Consider the following 14,618-nt stretch of genomic DNA (forward strand, 5'->3'; position numbering starts at 1 on the left):
GAAAAAGGCTGTTTTCACCGAGGTACACAGGAGCCCAAAGACCAGTGGAGGTCACACTCAGATTTCCAAAAATGCATGAGCAGGTTAGATACAGTCCTTGGGTTAAAATCCCTAAACTTCAAGTGAGATGTTCAGTTCTCAGCTCGTGGAGACATTTTTTTAAAGCCTGATATTGAACGTATTACCCAATAGTTTCCTGACAAATTCCTGCAGTGCCTTGTCCACAGTTCTTACTGCAGCCCACAAATCCTAGCAGGAATATGATAATCCCATTCAGCTACAGAGAAAAGCTCTGATGTGGTAAGAGTCTATTTACAGAGAAGAGAGAGGGGTTTTACAGCCTTGGTCAGGATAATAAAGGTGCCATCAGGGTACCCACATACAGACTGGTTCCCTAGCAGAGGGACACACTGAATTCCCTCATTTGCTGTGCCATCACCTCCTCCCTTTGCTTTTTTCCAGGCCCCACTGCAGGATGAGCATTGTGCAGCCAGTCTGCTCAGCACTTTGGGAAAGCCTGGGCCAACCTTTATATTCCTTAATACCTTTAACTGCCTTCCCTCAGCCAACCTCAGCTTTTTCCTGATATTTGCCGTGACCCATCTTCCCTCACTTCATGTGCTTGCTAAAGTAAGCACATCCATCAGTCTGTTCAGGATTAGCCTGGAAAAGCAGTGCCATAAAACATCCATGATGAGCAGCATTGTCCAATTACTAATTCCACGATTCCCATCAATTCTGCTTTCTCTCCCTGGACTTAGGCCTTGGTGTTGTGTTACTCTAGGAGATGTGCCCTTCCTCTGCAGTATTCAGGTGCAGAGGCTCAGCAAACATTCACATCCACTTCAGGTGGGTGTACTAAACATTGCATACATTCCTTTAGTCAGCAGTGGAATAAACTCCTTTCAAATAAACCAAAATACTAAACAAACAAACGAGCTGGGGAAGCATGGAATAAACCTCATTTACTTTGTACCTCAGACTGTCTCCCTTGCTTTCTGCTTCCCTTTGTACATCCCAAACCTCTGCATAAGCCCTGACAGCCAATGGGTTTCAAAAAAGAACTGCCCCAAAATTCCTCCTGCCCCTCTTTGCCAGAAAGGGCAGCCAGCACTTGAATCAAGAAAGATGTAAGATCACCACAAGTCCCAAATTAATACCTTAAATAATTTTAAACAAACTGTAAGTCCTGGTTCAGATGCTCACATAGCCTAGGAAGAATCCTGAGGACCTGAAACTCGAGTTTGTGAATAAAGCCTTGGAAAATCAGGGCTGCTCTCTCCATACCAGTGGAAAATTGAAAATCCAAGTTGTGCAATCGAATGTGACATTCATTTCTGCAGCTGGTGGGAAAATAGTTTCCTTACAAAATAAACTTAATAAAAAGTAGAGTGTTTTGTATATCTTTTTTTCCCCTAAGCAACTTCTAAAATGTCAGACATTAATTTTGAGGAACTCTGATAAATTAAAAAAATACACCACTGAAATAATATGTCAATATTATTTTTTCCTTTCTTTCCTTCATTCATTTACAATATTGGACACGTTCTGATAAAACAAGCTCAACTTTCCAGGTCTAAAATTATGAAAAAGCTTTTCTATGAACTCTCTGAAGGAACATCTACTTATATGACAAAACAAAGATTTATTCCTCTTAAGATGAAGTGAAATCACTGCTATCCCAACTGAATGCCATTTGCTCTGTGGTTTTTCCAAAACCCCATGTGGAAAGGAGGCTCCTGAGCTGCCACATGGACATCACTTAAATTTTTAAGCTTTTGAACTTTAAACATTTTTAAGCAGAGCAGCAGGTTAGCAGGACTATCACCACTGTGTTCAGAGAAATAGTATTTTCCAGTGTTCTCCAAGAGGGGAATAACTGCTCCTGGCAACCTCCTGATTAGTCCTGCTACTGATAAAAGCATTTCTAATACCACTACTTTGATATAAACAATGTAATAAAACCAGAAAAAGATACATAACTCCCCTGAATGAGGAGTCTTTAAAGCTTTTCTCTAATTTTAATATTTTCCATCCTAAACGTGGAAGAAACAGCAGCAACAAATCCCATCTTAAAGGGGAAAAGCAAACTCCAAGTTAACTGTGGGGAAGTGTCCAAGGCCAGGCTGGGTGGATCAGCCTGGTTTAGTGGGATATGTCCCCGTTCAGGACAGGGGTTGGAGCTGATGATCTTCAAGGTCCCTTCCAAGCCAGCTCTGTGAGCCTCAGGAGGGAATCTCTGTCTCACCCTTGCTAAGCCAGTGGGCAATTGGAGCTTGGCACCTGCCACCCTGCTGTGCTGAAGGAAGGCAAGGATTTCCAGCCAGAAATGGGCATTCAGGGGGCACAGTGCCTCCAGTTGCTTCCCAAGTTACTGAAACTGCAGCTTTTCCTTCACTTGTGTGGAGAGCACTAATTATACCCACCTCAGGGAGTTAAACAGAAATGCAGTGCAGCAATGCCCAAGTGGTCTGTCACATCACTGCCTGACCTCAGAGCCCTGGCAGAAGTGTCCCTTGTTCCCTGCTTCCTTCTCTTCCCACAGCTCCATGCCCCTCATGAGCCCACTGCATTTTCAGAGAAGCACAACCCTCTTCCTCCAAAGCCCAGGGCTAAATTCCATGGGAGCAAACTAAACCCACAGCTCTGTTTGTATCTCTTCCTCTGAGGCTACATCTCTACCAGTAAATCCAGAGTGCCTGGGAACATTCCTGGCCATGGAGGCCAGCTGGCATGGAAAAGCCTGCTTCACTGCTGCCTTCCTCAGCAGGATGGCTGCAAGCAAACTGCTGTTGGGGATGGTCCCAGGGAGGTCAGACAGTAAGAAATCACTGGGAAGAGTTCCTGGCCTGGCCCAAAGGCACACTGGGGTGTCCTGCCAGCCCCAGGATCGCTGGCTTTGGATGTGCTCCCAGGCACTGCAGTGCAGGTGCTCCCAAGGCCATCCCACCTCTGCCTGCCCAGAGGATGCAGGAGCTGGGTTAAGGCTGTCACCACTCCAGTCAGCTGCTGGGGATCTCACCAGGCTGAGCACACTTTTATCTGCACAGGAGCTGTTGATAAAAGGCGCCCAGAGGGAAAACCACTTGAAAGCAGAGCTGCGGTGATGCAGAGAGCAGCTCTGGGGCAGGCTGAGGTGGGATCCCAGGCAGCCAGAGCTGTGGGGAGCTGAGAGGGCTCCCGAACACCCAGAGGGGCTGAGGGGTATGAGGTGAGGGGGTTCCCAAAGCCCCAGTGCCCAGCCATTCCCACAGAGGGGCTCAGGGTGTTTGCCACACACCGTGCAGGGGTTTGCCAGGATCAGTGGAGCTCTGCACTGGCACACCCATGGCAAGCAGCACAACAGAGTTCTTCTGTATTGTGTTTGGGCCACGAGTCGGTCCAAACTGGCACCCAGCTGTGACTGGCATTCTCTCCATTGGGGTGTCACTCTACAGCCATGAATCCTGTCTTGGTTGCAGGGAGCAGGGAAAGGGATCACCTTCTCCTCCCACATCCCCACTGAGGGCCTCCTCCACTCCTCACACCCAACCAGTCCCTAACTCAAGTCTCTCCAAGTCAGGATGAAACTTCCCCAGACATTTAAGCTGACTCTATTTTCTCTGGGTTAGGGAGCAATTGTACATTCTTCTCTGCTGGCAGGTAAAAGGGAGGAAGCAGCTCCAGGGAGAGAAGCAGGGATGTTTGGCAGAAAGTGCTGGTGCCAGCTGAGGATGAGTGACCAATACCTCTTTGGGCAGGTTTTTATCTCTGTTTTGTTTCCCTTATAAAAAAAGCTCAGTGATGGATGTGAAGATGGCTTTATTCAGTTCACCAGATGAGCATATGGTCCCAAAAGCAATCTGTCCTAGAGACAATTATTCAGTCAAACCTCAATCAAATTGGGCAGGAGGTATCAGGGTTTCTGCACAACCACAGCAAAGCCACTTCTCCCATCCTGCTGCACTTTAAGCCCTTGTTTGGATTCAGGCTTGGCATTTCCCATGGCTAATTTATTCCAGAGGTGAAGGACCCTTTCCTCCTTGCTGCATCTGCCCTCTGTTCAGCACAGGAACTTTCTGAAGCCAGCCTGGCTGCCATGAAGAGAGTCCCAAACAACACAGCTGATCAACACCCAAGCTTGCTCCATCCCTCCCAGCAGACAGACAGCTCCTTCCCACCATCCCTCCCAGCAGAGAGCTCCTTCCCAGCCCTGCTCCATCTCTGCTGCCACAAACAGGTTCAAGGAGCTGGTCTGTCTGAACAGTAAAACCTTCCTGGAGCACGTGCACAGCGCTTTGCTCAGCGGGGTCCTGATCAAGGTTGGAACTTCTACATTACAAATATATCCTTTCCTTTATATTTAAATGCAATGTAAATTCTCTTAACAGGTAATTCTCAGTTCAGATCTTTACCTTGTAAACCAGGATTTAAAAATCTCTAGGAGGCACGTTCCCCGCCATAGCTGAAGGTACAGTAGCTAATGTTTCAGCTAACCTTTTGTTCCAAATCAAATGAGGTTCAAATTAGGCCCACAAAAGGAAATCATGACTGATGATCTGGCCTGCACAACTACAATTCTTTTAGTAACAAAAATATTTTGTAAGTTCATTTATGATTGAGATCAAGCAATGAGTTTGGAGCTACATAAAATGGTTCAAATTAGATTCAAGTAATTGCCATTTTGAGTGAACATAAGCTTTTCTGGATAAAAACAAAGGGCAATGAAAGCTCAAGTATATTTAAGCCTTCCAAGCTTTTTTGCCTTTTTTTCATCCTCTTTTTTCTTTTTAGTGTGAGAGAGGTACACACACAGGAATGGGGGGAGGAGAAACAAGGATGCATGAACAAAGAGGAGTGATTTTCCCAAGCTGATTTCCTGGGTGACCCAGTCTCCCTGGGAATGCTGCCCATGTGATCTGGACCAACTGGATCAGCAACAGCACAAGAATCCAGAGCTCCCACCACACCAAAAGTGGCAGAGGGAGGAAAAACCAGCAAAGCACAAATTTCAGAATCTCACCACAGAAATTCTCAGGAGGACCATGAGTGATCAAGGAGTTATTAGTGAGGAAGAGAAGATGAATTATTTCTGATTTTTTGCCCAAATGTCATCATTAGATATTACTCTCCCATGCCCACTCAAAGGTCTAAAAACAAAAAAAGTTCTCTACAGCCTCCACCAGTGATTTAATCTCTAGAGTGCAATTTGCTCCTAATTACAATCAGATCATAACTACAGATTCACATTTTTGTACAGCTTCTTTTGGGTTTCAATATGAATAGTGTGACACAGAACAGTCTTTGCTTTAGCTCAGCTTTGGTTTGCAGCTTTTTAGTGGTCCTGTTTGAAGTCTTACAGAGGAATAGGAAGCCTAAATCCAGTGAACTTGTAAAGCTCAGCTGAAACTGTGACCACTCAACCTAGCTGGAGACCTGCTCCTTCCTAACACCAGTAGTTACAGTATCCTGGTATTTCTGGGACTCATCCCAGCCTGAACATGACAAAACACCAGGATCTTTTCCTCAAAGGCAGTCTCCCATGATCCCCATGTGGGCTCTAGCTTTAAACTGTCTCCTAACTTTGTAAATATTTTTCCTTAACAATGGTTCAAGAACAAAAGGTTTAGCAGGCAGGAAATGTCAATATTTGGTTTTGATGAGAAACAAGTGTCTCCTTTCTCTTAGTTATAAAAGATTGTCTTTTATAAGCAGTTCTGCCAAGAAAGCAGAGGAGCACTGGAGTGCCAAGGCAGGTAAGCACAGCCACCCAAAGCACTGCTCTGGAAACTTCTACTTCTTTAAAGAAGTACAGAAACTAATTTTTCACTAGAGAAACCAATTTAGCAAATATTTCCTTGAACTTGGGAATGACAAATTCAGACTGCTCTGCAGTAAAGCTTCAATTACCTTCAATAACAGAGAGATCTGCTCTGAAATGGGTTGAACAGGACCAATGCACACATTTTGACCATGTCTGATGACCCCTCTTCTTTTTTTTGAGATTGATTCAAATAAACAAACAAACAAACAAACAAAGGCAAACCATGCCTTTTGCTTTTGTCTGCTAGAAGAAGTCAGTACCCTAAATAGTAGATGGAGAATGGAGAACTCATTGTCCCTGATTAGTGGGAACTGAGGCACAGGGAGGTTTAAATCACATTTTCCCATGGATTCATGCCTTTTTGTTGTCCCTTTTATCCGGGATCTAAATGCAGTTGGCTGTCTGCTCCACCACAGTTCAAGCCAATTGCCTGTGCCGGGGAGTCTCAAATGTTTTCTTTCCTCATAAATTACCTTCATTAGCTATGTAAATAGAACTCTAATGAGATACTAATTAGCTGTTAAGATTTCGATCTCAAATAACACAAACAGTTGTGCTGTAACCATCTGTTTGTGTTTGCCAACTCGCAAGCACGTGCCACCAACGTGCCAACGCCACAGGCTGCAGCCCTGCCTCCTGCTGCCCCTGCAGTGCACAGGCTCACATGGGTGCTGGGCGTCAGGGTCTGGATCAATACCCCCAGCTTGCTCCTCAAGCTTCTGTGGCTCAAGAATTTGTGAGGCTGCACCCTCAGGTCAGCTCATTTGTCCTTGCTTCTCAGGCTACAGAAGTTTTCCTTCCCGACATTTTATTAGGAGAGCTGAAGGAGTCCATAGGGAGGTGGTGGACTGCCTAAAGGAGGATTTCAGAGAATCACAGCACAATTTGGGTTGGAAGAAACCTTTGAAGGTTGTTCAGTCCAGTCCCCCTGCAATGAGCAGGGCTATCTTCAATGGAATCAGGCTGCTCAGAGTCTCAGCAGCCTCACCTTGAATGTGTCCAGAGATGGAGCACCTACCACTCCTCTGGGCAATCTGTGCCAGTGTTTCACCCTCTCATCATAAAAAAATTCTTCTTATATCTAATATAAATCTACAATCCTTTCCTTTAAAACCATTACCTTATCACTATGGGTCCTACTAAAAAAATCTGTCCCCATGTGTTTTATAAGCCCAGTGCAAGTATTGAAAGGCTGCAACAGGCTGAACAACCCCAACTCTGCCCAGCCCTCTGACTGCCTTTATAACCCTAAATTTTTCACTGGTACCAACAGAAGCAAAATTAGAGAGCCCAGCAGGAGCTGACATGGATGTGTATCTCACTAAAATGAAGTATCAATAACCTAGCTCACACTCGATGAAAGAACCAGTCTGAATTATTTACTGTATGTCATACTTCAGGTTTTCATTTCAATATATGGTGAGATGTATGATAAATTATTCAGCAGCATGACAAATTAAAATGCAGTTTCAAACCCCATTGTATTTTCTACTCTTAGGTTAACAGTCCAGTTCACAGTGATGGCTTGCTAATCTATTTTTGCAAAGGGTTTTTCAACCACGGAGGCACAGAGGTACACAAGTTTTCCATTGCAGCAAATCTTATCCAGCTTGAATCATTTAACAGCCCATCCTCCTTGAGATCCACTAATGAAATACAGCTTGGGCAAGAGGGTCAAATGTATCTGCAGCAGGCTGGCCCAGGAGGCAGCAGTTTGTTTGCTCCAGCTTTTCCCAGGGCACTTGCAAGGGTGTGAGGGCTCTTGCCCTCTCACTTATGTTATTCTTCTGTGTGCCAAATAACTTAGAGATATTTTATTTTACTTTCTAACTTCTTCTCTTTGGGCATGATGAGTTCTGTAGGAAGGTCTGGGAGACAGAGCTGGTGTTTTAACCTGTCCAGGCCTCGTTCTTTTGTGTGGGGATGATAGAGAAGAAGTTTCTTCTGCTGCTCTGAATAGTCATGGGATCAATACAGGGATTGCTGCTTGGTGTTGCAACTCATTTTTAGAGCAGTCTTGCAAAGTTATTCGTGTCCACTTGTCAAGATATTTTCCATCCTCTTTTTGGCAAACAAAGGAAGGAAACATTTGTCAATATTCCTCCTTGGGACCTCCTCAGGGACATCTCTTTAGACAGAAGTCCAGGTGACAGTGATTCAAGTTTTGTTCCTCAATGGGTAACATCTCTGCAAAATCACAACCTCCTGAGCAATAGAATGTGCAATATTCAGCCTTGCAAGAGTGATAAGCCTAAGATGCAATATTTCCTGACTCATCAGAGCTCACAAAGGAAATCTTTGTACTGTCTGAGGGAAGACATTCCAAGTTTCTGTCCATAGAAGAGCCTAAGTTCTTTAAAAATCATGACACGTTTATGCAGAGTAAAACAATTTTAGGTCAGTTTGGGACATTCTGTCCCTCTAAAATCTGTTCTGCTGAACTTGTGTCCAGATGATAGGAAGTCTATATGCTGTAACAAGAACACTTGACAAAACTACATTTAAAACAAAACCTTCAAAGCCTTTGACCCATACCCAGGGCTTTATACAATGGTCTGCAAACAAAAGCTTGTTTGCTGTTTTGTTTATAACTGGCTCATGGCTCATCTGTTCTGAAATCTGGGCCTACCCCAGAGGTTTGATGATGAAAACTGCTCCCAGTCAAAAGGCTCTCCATGAAAACAAAGTTCCACCAGACACAATGGTTTGAGGAGCCTCGGAAAAGTTTCTTTTGAAATATCCTGCATCTGATTGACTTCTGCCCTTCCAAAGGCAAAGCAAAGATTTGGAAAGAGCTCTGCCTGTGTTGCTGCAATACCTGGAAGCAGCAGATGATGTGTGTGACTCCTGGGTGGGCATTCTCCGCCCTGTGCCCCAGCAGGGCAAGAGTGGAAGTTCCCTGAGCTCCACGGTGCGCTGGGATCAGCAGTGAGTTCATCCCCCAGCCCGTGGGGCAGCCACAAACCCCCCAGGGGCAGCACTGGTGAGAGGCTGTCCCTGCTGTGCAGGGATGGGGCAAGGAGCCAAGGGCACCAGGGGTGCATTGGCCTTTCCCCCAGAGGCAGAAAGGCTCTGAAGTGCAGCCTCCGTGGGATTGCTACAGAAGGGAAACTCAGCAAATGCAAGAGCTGCTGCTTTACCTGAAGTTAAAAAGGAAATAAAGTTTCTTTAGGTTTCTGAAGAATCAGAAACTCTGGATTTCTGCCAGCCTTAAGAGAAAGAAACCCCTATGTCCAGATAATGTATCTGTATGGATAGCTTATCTCTGAGAACTCTCCAGCAGAAAAAGCTGGGCTGAAAGGTGCCACATCCACTTTAATATTGGTCCCTGAGGTGAGATGAACAGAAATCTGCTTCTTTCTTCCTTAGCAAAGGTAAAGGGGAGTATGAGGTGGCTGGACTACTCCCACTTCAGAACCATCCCATCAGGCTGGCATCCAGTTACATATTCAGTGCACAACATGTTGCATTAAGAACAATGGGCAAATCATTCTGTGCAATGGGCCTCAGTTTCTGCACCTGAAATACTCAGTAAATAGCTACCAGGCATTGCATAACCCAGTTTATACACTTTAGGATGTGCTGACATGCCATATTGCCTGAGCACTTGGTCAGAAAAAATAACAAACACTATTGATATTACAATAATACTTGCAAATTATAGACGTCTGCAATTACATTAAATTAAAACCTGGTGTGGTTCACAATACTCAGATGGGGCAGCATGAAACAGGAACTCTACTACAATCAAACTGTTCCAGCTTAAATATTTGGACATTTTAGATGTAAAAATAAAAAGCTCAGATTTATATAGATACCTCAGATAGTTCAGCAGAAACAAACTTTACCTTTCACAAGAAAATAGCTGCAATAGCAGATTTTGCCAGTCCAGCCTGTGGTACCATGACACAATTTGTCAGGCTGATCTCCTGTGACCTCTGGTGTTACTGGAGCACAGTTTCAAATTGGAACCTGGTTCTTTGCTGCCCAGCAATCATTTTTTAGAGTATGTTTTCAAAACGAAAACTGGGATTGCCCCATGAATCAGGAGTGTTGGCTGGAGCACTGTACATGCAAGAAATAAAGGCAGAGCACCTGCCTGAAGTTACTGCTCAGAGCTTAATAAATACCAGGGTTTTCACCTTGTACTGACACTTTCCTCTTGAATTGAATGGGACTTGACCTTGTCACAACAAGATCAGGGCAAGTGTGTGAAAACAATGTTGTGACATCAAAGCCAAAACAAAGGAATGTCATCACATATGGCAGAGGAGGACAAGAAGGGGTCCTCTTACAGTAGCAAAATAATGTCACTGTGAATCCTGGGACACCTTCTTGGCTACCAAGGCTCTCCCTGAAAAGGAAGTGCAATGGGAGAACCTGGAAGGTGGCAATTTCTTTAGAAACCAGGAGATGTGGATGCAGTCCCTAGCTTGAATAAAGGGGCTCTGCTGACTCTAATGGGGTTGGACAGATTCACATCTGTAGGAGATCTGGTCCACTGCAAGCAAACAGTGGAAGGATGTAGAAATTAAAACACTGTCTCACTGCAGGGCACATAAATTCATCACTGGTGTGCTCGGGCATTGCTCCCCATCCCTCACAGTGTAAATAAGGCCACAGCATTTTCATTTGTGGGTAAGAGCTCTCATTCCTCGTGCCCCTCTCCAAGGTGCAAACCCCACTTAGGGCTGGTTGCTTTTCCACCTGATGCTTCGCTGGAAGAGCTGCACTGTGAAATCCCTGTTCCCGGCAGCTACTGCCTGAGGGGGGGAGTTCCCCGTGCCCCCTCCCCTCCAAGACTTAACAGTACAGCCTTAGAAAGGGGATTTTCCAGTATAAACAGAGCTAAGCCAAACTCTTCTCCTGGCCTCTCCGTGCCCCAGCCCATATTTGCCCCACATATAATTACCTGTGGATTTCACCTAGAAGACAGAGGATTTCACTTATAGCCCCAAATAAGCAGGCTCTGACGTAATGGCAGTCTGAGGAATATAGGTCAGGGAGGTGGCCTGGCCACTGGAAATGAATTTTGGAAGCAGAATAAGCAACCTTGTTAGAGGAGAAGATAGTAATCAGCAGTGGTCCTTGGATCTAAACATTTCACCTCCAGCACTCTTGCAGCTACAGCCCTCATCTGTTTCGCTTTCCTATTTTAAGTACCTGACTCACATTCTAAATATTGACTTCTATTTTTCTATTAGCACTAGATTTTCAGCCTCCATATTGACTTTGACTGTACCTATGGTTGATACTAAACCTCTCAGGTCAACAAACTTTTATAGCTGTTAGCTGCTCAAACCACAGTGGGCAGGAACTGGCACTATAGAGCAGTAGCTAGAAGCAATATTATTGGGAATTATAAATTATTCCTCTGCCTGAACTTTTCCTCTTATTCACATAGCTACATTCATTTTTAAACATGTGGCAAACGAATTGCACAGTGAGGACAATTGGGACTCTGTGATTGGGGAGCACCAGCCACCACTGGCAGGGATGGATTCTCCCCTGGGAACAGAGGAGTAATGCCGGATCACAGCCGGGCCACAGCAGCACAGGCTGGGCCAGTAATGCCTGTGAGGACAGACAACACCCAGCCAGAGGAGCAGAATCCCCAAACCCATCTTAGCTGCACACACAGACCCCTAATGTCTCCTTTGGCTGACGTTTTAGCAGCACACGGAACTGAGCTGTTGCAACCAAACATCAGAGAGACTTGGCCATCCATCATTTGTAAAACACTTCATGTACATAAGAAACAATAACAACATTAAAAGAACATTATGGCAGTGACAAAGCCAAGCTTAAAAAGTGAGGAAATGCAGCAATTAAGATTAACTTATGCCTCACAGTATCATATTTTTCTGCAGACCACATACTATTTTTTGGAATTAGGACCCATGCTCAGGAGCAGGGACAGGGAAGGTCCAGCTTGCAACAAGTTATGGCAACAATCCTACATCAAGGGCTTTACTGATACAGGATGAGTGCAGCATTTGGATGTGAGAGGCATTGTAAGAAGCTGCATCCCTTAAAAGATGCTCCTATGGGCGCTGCTGCCCCTGGGGACTTGCCCAGCTTGTGTTCCTGCACAAAGAGCTCACAGAAAAGGTTGGTTTCCTGCCATCCCCCCTCAGCCACTCCACCTCACAGACAGCCAAAATGTCACCCGGATTTATCTTAAATTTTAAGTCCGTGCCATGTTCAGTTTAATGCTTTCTAAAAAGTTGTTATCACTGAGGAAATGATTACTGAGATGATAAGCTATGAATGACTTATTCATGCACTATTTTCAGTCCTTCATCAGTCTACTAGATCTTGTGCTTATGTTCCAATCCTTCACATACTGATTAATTTTTCATGTGCTACCAGGCCTTTTTCAAGCAAGGACTGCCAAACGAATGCAATCTGGCCATTTGTAAGCTGTTCCTTTCCTTTTTTGTTTTTCTTACCCCATGCATGGAGTACAAGCCCGTGGAAGGAAGGAAGGGTCTGTCAGAGAACTTGTACGATACTCGTGATTTATTATTAATTGCTGGCACAGCAGTCCCTGCAGGTCACAGGACCCTGCCTGTGCTAAGCAACGTCTGGATGCTGTGCTGGGCACTGTGCTGAGTAGGAAAAGGGCTTTTCCCAGCCTTTCCAGGCAGGCAGAGGTGTCCCCCTCCTGTGTAATGGGATTGGCAATAAAGCTCTGGCTGACCAAGTGCACGGGGGCTGTGCTGCAGCAGAAACTGGGCAAGCGTCTGGAGAGGAACCCTCCACAGCAAACCAAGGAAACAGGCTTTTCCCTGGCCTGAAGTCTGCAGAATTATGGTTTTCAAGGATTTACCACTTAATGGCAAAATTCTGGCCCACAATTACGCTGTGTTCTCTCTGCCAAAGCACATACATGAGCTGTAATCAGAGCAGCTTTTTTCCCATCCTCCCTCCAGCTTTGCCATGAGGTGGAAGAAACTGTGATGGGTTGAGCTTGCTTTTCCCTGCTGTGCCAGGAATGGCACGTGCCTCATCCCAGAGAGCTGCAGCTCAAATCCTGCTGCTAAAAGCCCCAGGCTTGCAGCTCACAGTCCACGGCCCCACCAAAACCAATGGACATCCTTCCATCTGCACCTTGTGGCAGGATCAGGGCCACAAACACGGGCCATGAGAAGTGGGCAGAACATTAAATAAGTTGTGCCCTAAGGGAAGTGGCCAGCAGCAGTGCTCAGAGTGAGAACTAACTGCTTTGGCAGACTCCCTGCACAGCTGTAGCCAAGTCTCTCAGGTATTTGATAGTTTGATTCCTCACCTGTACAATTACAGAAGGTAATCCTGCCTTCAGCAGAGAGCTCTGAGATGACTGCCCTGGGTATGGAAGGGACTCTGATGTACAGCATGTATAATGACCCTCAGATACCTAAACTTGATCCTTCTGCTGGAAACATTTATAGCCCTTTAGTTCCTAACTCCAGCTATGCATTACCACAGCAGCAAGATGGAGCAAGATAAGCCTGTTGTCTTACCCAGATCTCTCAAACTGATCCGTGAACATTTTGGCTCTGCCGAGCCCGCAGGATCACTTCCATGCTGCCCCCCTAATCTGCAAGCAATGCTATTATCAGGCATTAAAAAAAAAAAACAAAAAAAAACACAAGCACACAAAAAGCAGTGCTTTGTGAGCTACCTGCTGCCATCAGGGTCCCAGGTGACCCGGGCTGGCTCTGCTGTGTGCCTGCAATCAGCATGGCTTGTGTGCTCTGAGCAGCTTGTCCTTACCCCATCACTCCACACATGGGACACTATTCCCTTATTGCCCTCACCCAGGGCCTGACCTCAATTATTAACTGCATTTAGCAAGGACATTATTAAACCTGACTCTCTGCTCCCAGATGAGCTATCAGGTGTCTCTCTTTAACCCAGCAAGAACCTTTTTCTCACCCCATGCCCTTCTTATTACCCTTTAATGTGCCCTGAAGCCTCTGGAGCAGCTCTGTCCATCTCAGACAGTGTCATTTTTAGAAGGACGGGGAAAAAAAAAACAAACCAAAAAATGGTTAAGTCCATTCCTGAAGATTTTTTCCTAACTGGCTCTAAAACGTCTTTCCATTTCCTTTCTATTTTAATCATCCATCTCTAATAACAAATTCTAAAAACCAACAGGTCTATCCAGTCACAGCAAACTGCTCAGCTGTGGATTAAAGCACGTTAGTTTTTAGCAGGACACTACTCCTCTTTATACCTGTGAAAACGGATCGCATCTGTCCATGACGATTAAAAATCAAGGAGATATCAGTAAGTAGCTACTAATTAGCTTGCATTTTAATCGTGGCTTTTATGCCAAACAAACACAGGAGTGCCACTGAAACATAATATAAAATGTCAGCAGAAGTCTCCACTTTAGAGCTTGGCAAGTGCAGCTTGCAATGTGCTGATGCCACCAGGGCACGGGAGGGCATTAGGCAATGCTCCCTGCTCCTCCTGGGCTCTGGCACAGGAGTGCACCAGCCTGTGGCTGGGGCATAACCCTGCACTCAGTGAGAGCAGTCTGAGGCAGCTTGGCTCCATGAGCAGCACCAAAAGCCCAGTGGAGGCTGTTCCAGAGGCTGAACCAAGGAGACCTCAGAGACCTAACCTGGTTTTCTACCTCCTTGCTCCTCTTCTGCAGGTTTTTACAAGAGGGATGTGTTCGTCTCATGTTGGCAAGGAAGCACCTGTGTGCCACCCTCAAAATGCACAAGGTGTGGGTAACTGGGTTAACTGGGAATCTCAGTCAGATATCAGCAGTGTCCCCACACCTCCTGCAGCCTCTGCACCACCCAGGCAGCAGCAGTGG

The sequence above is a fragment of the Geospiza fortis genome, unplaced genomic scaffold (genome assembly GCF_000277835.1).
Source record: "Geospiza fortis unplaced genomic scaffold, GeoFor_1.0 scaffold275, whole genome shotgun sequence".
NCBI lineage: Eukaryota > Metazoa > Chordata > Aves > Passeriformes > Thraupidae > Geospiza > Geospiza fortis.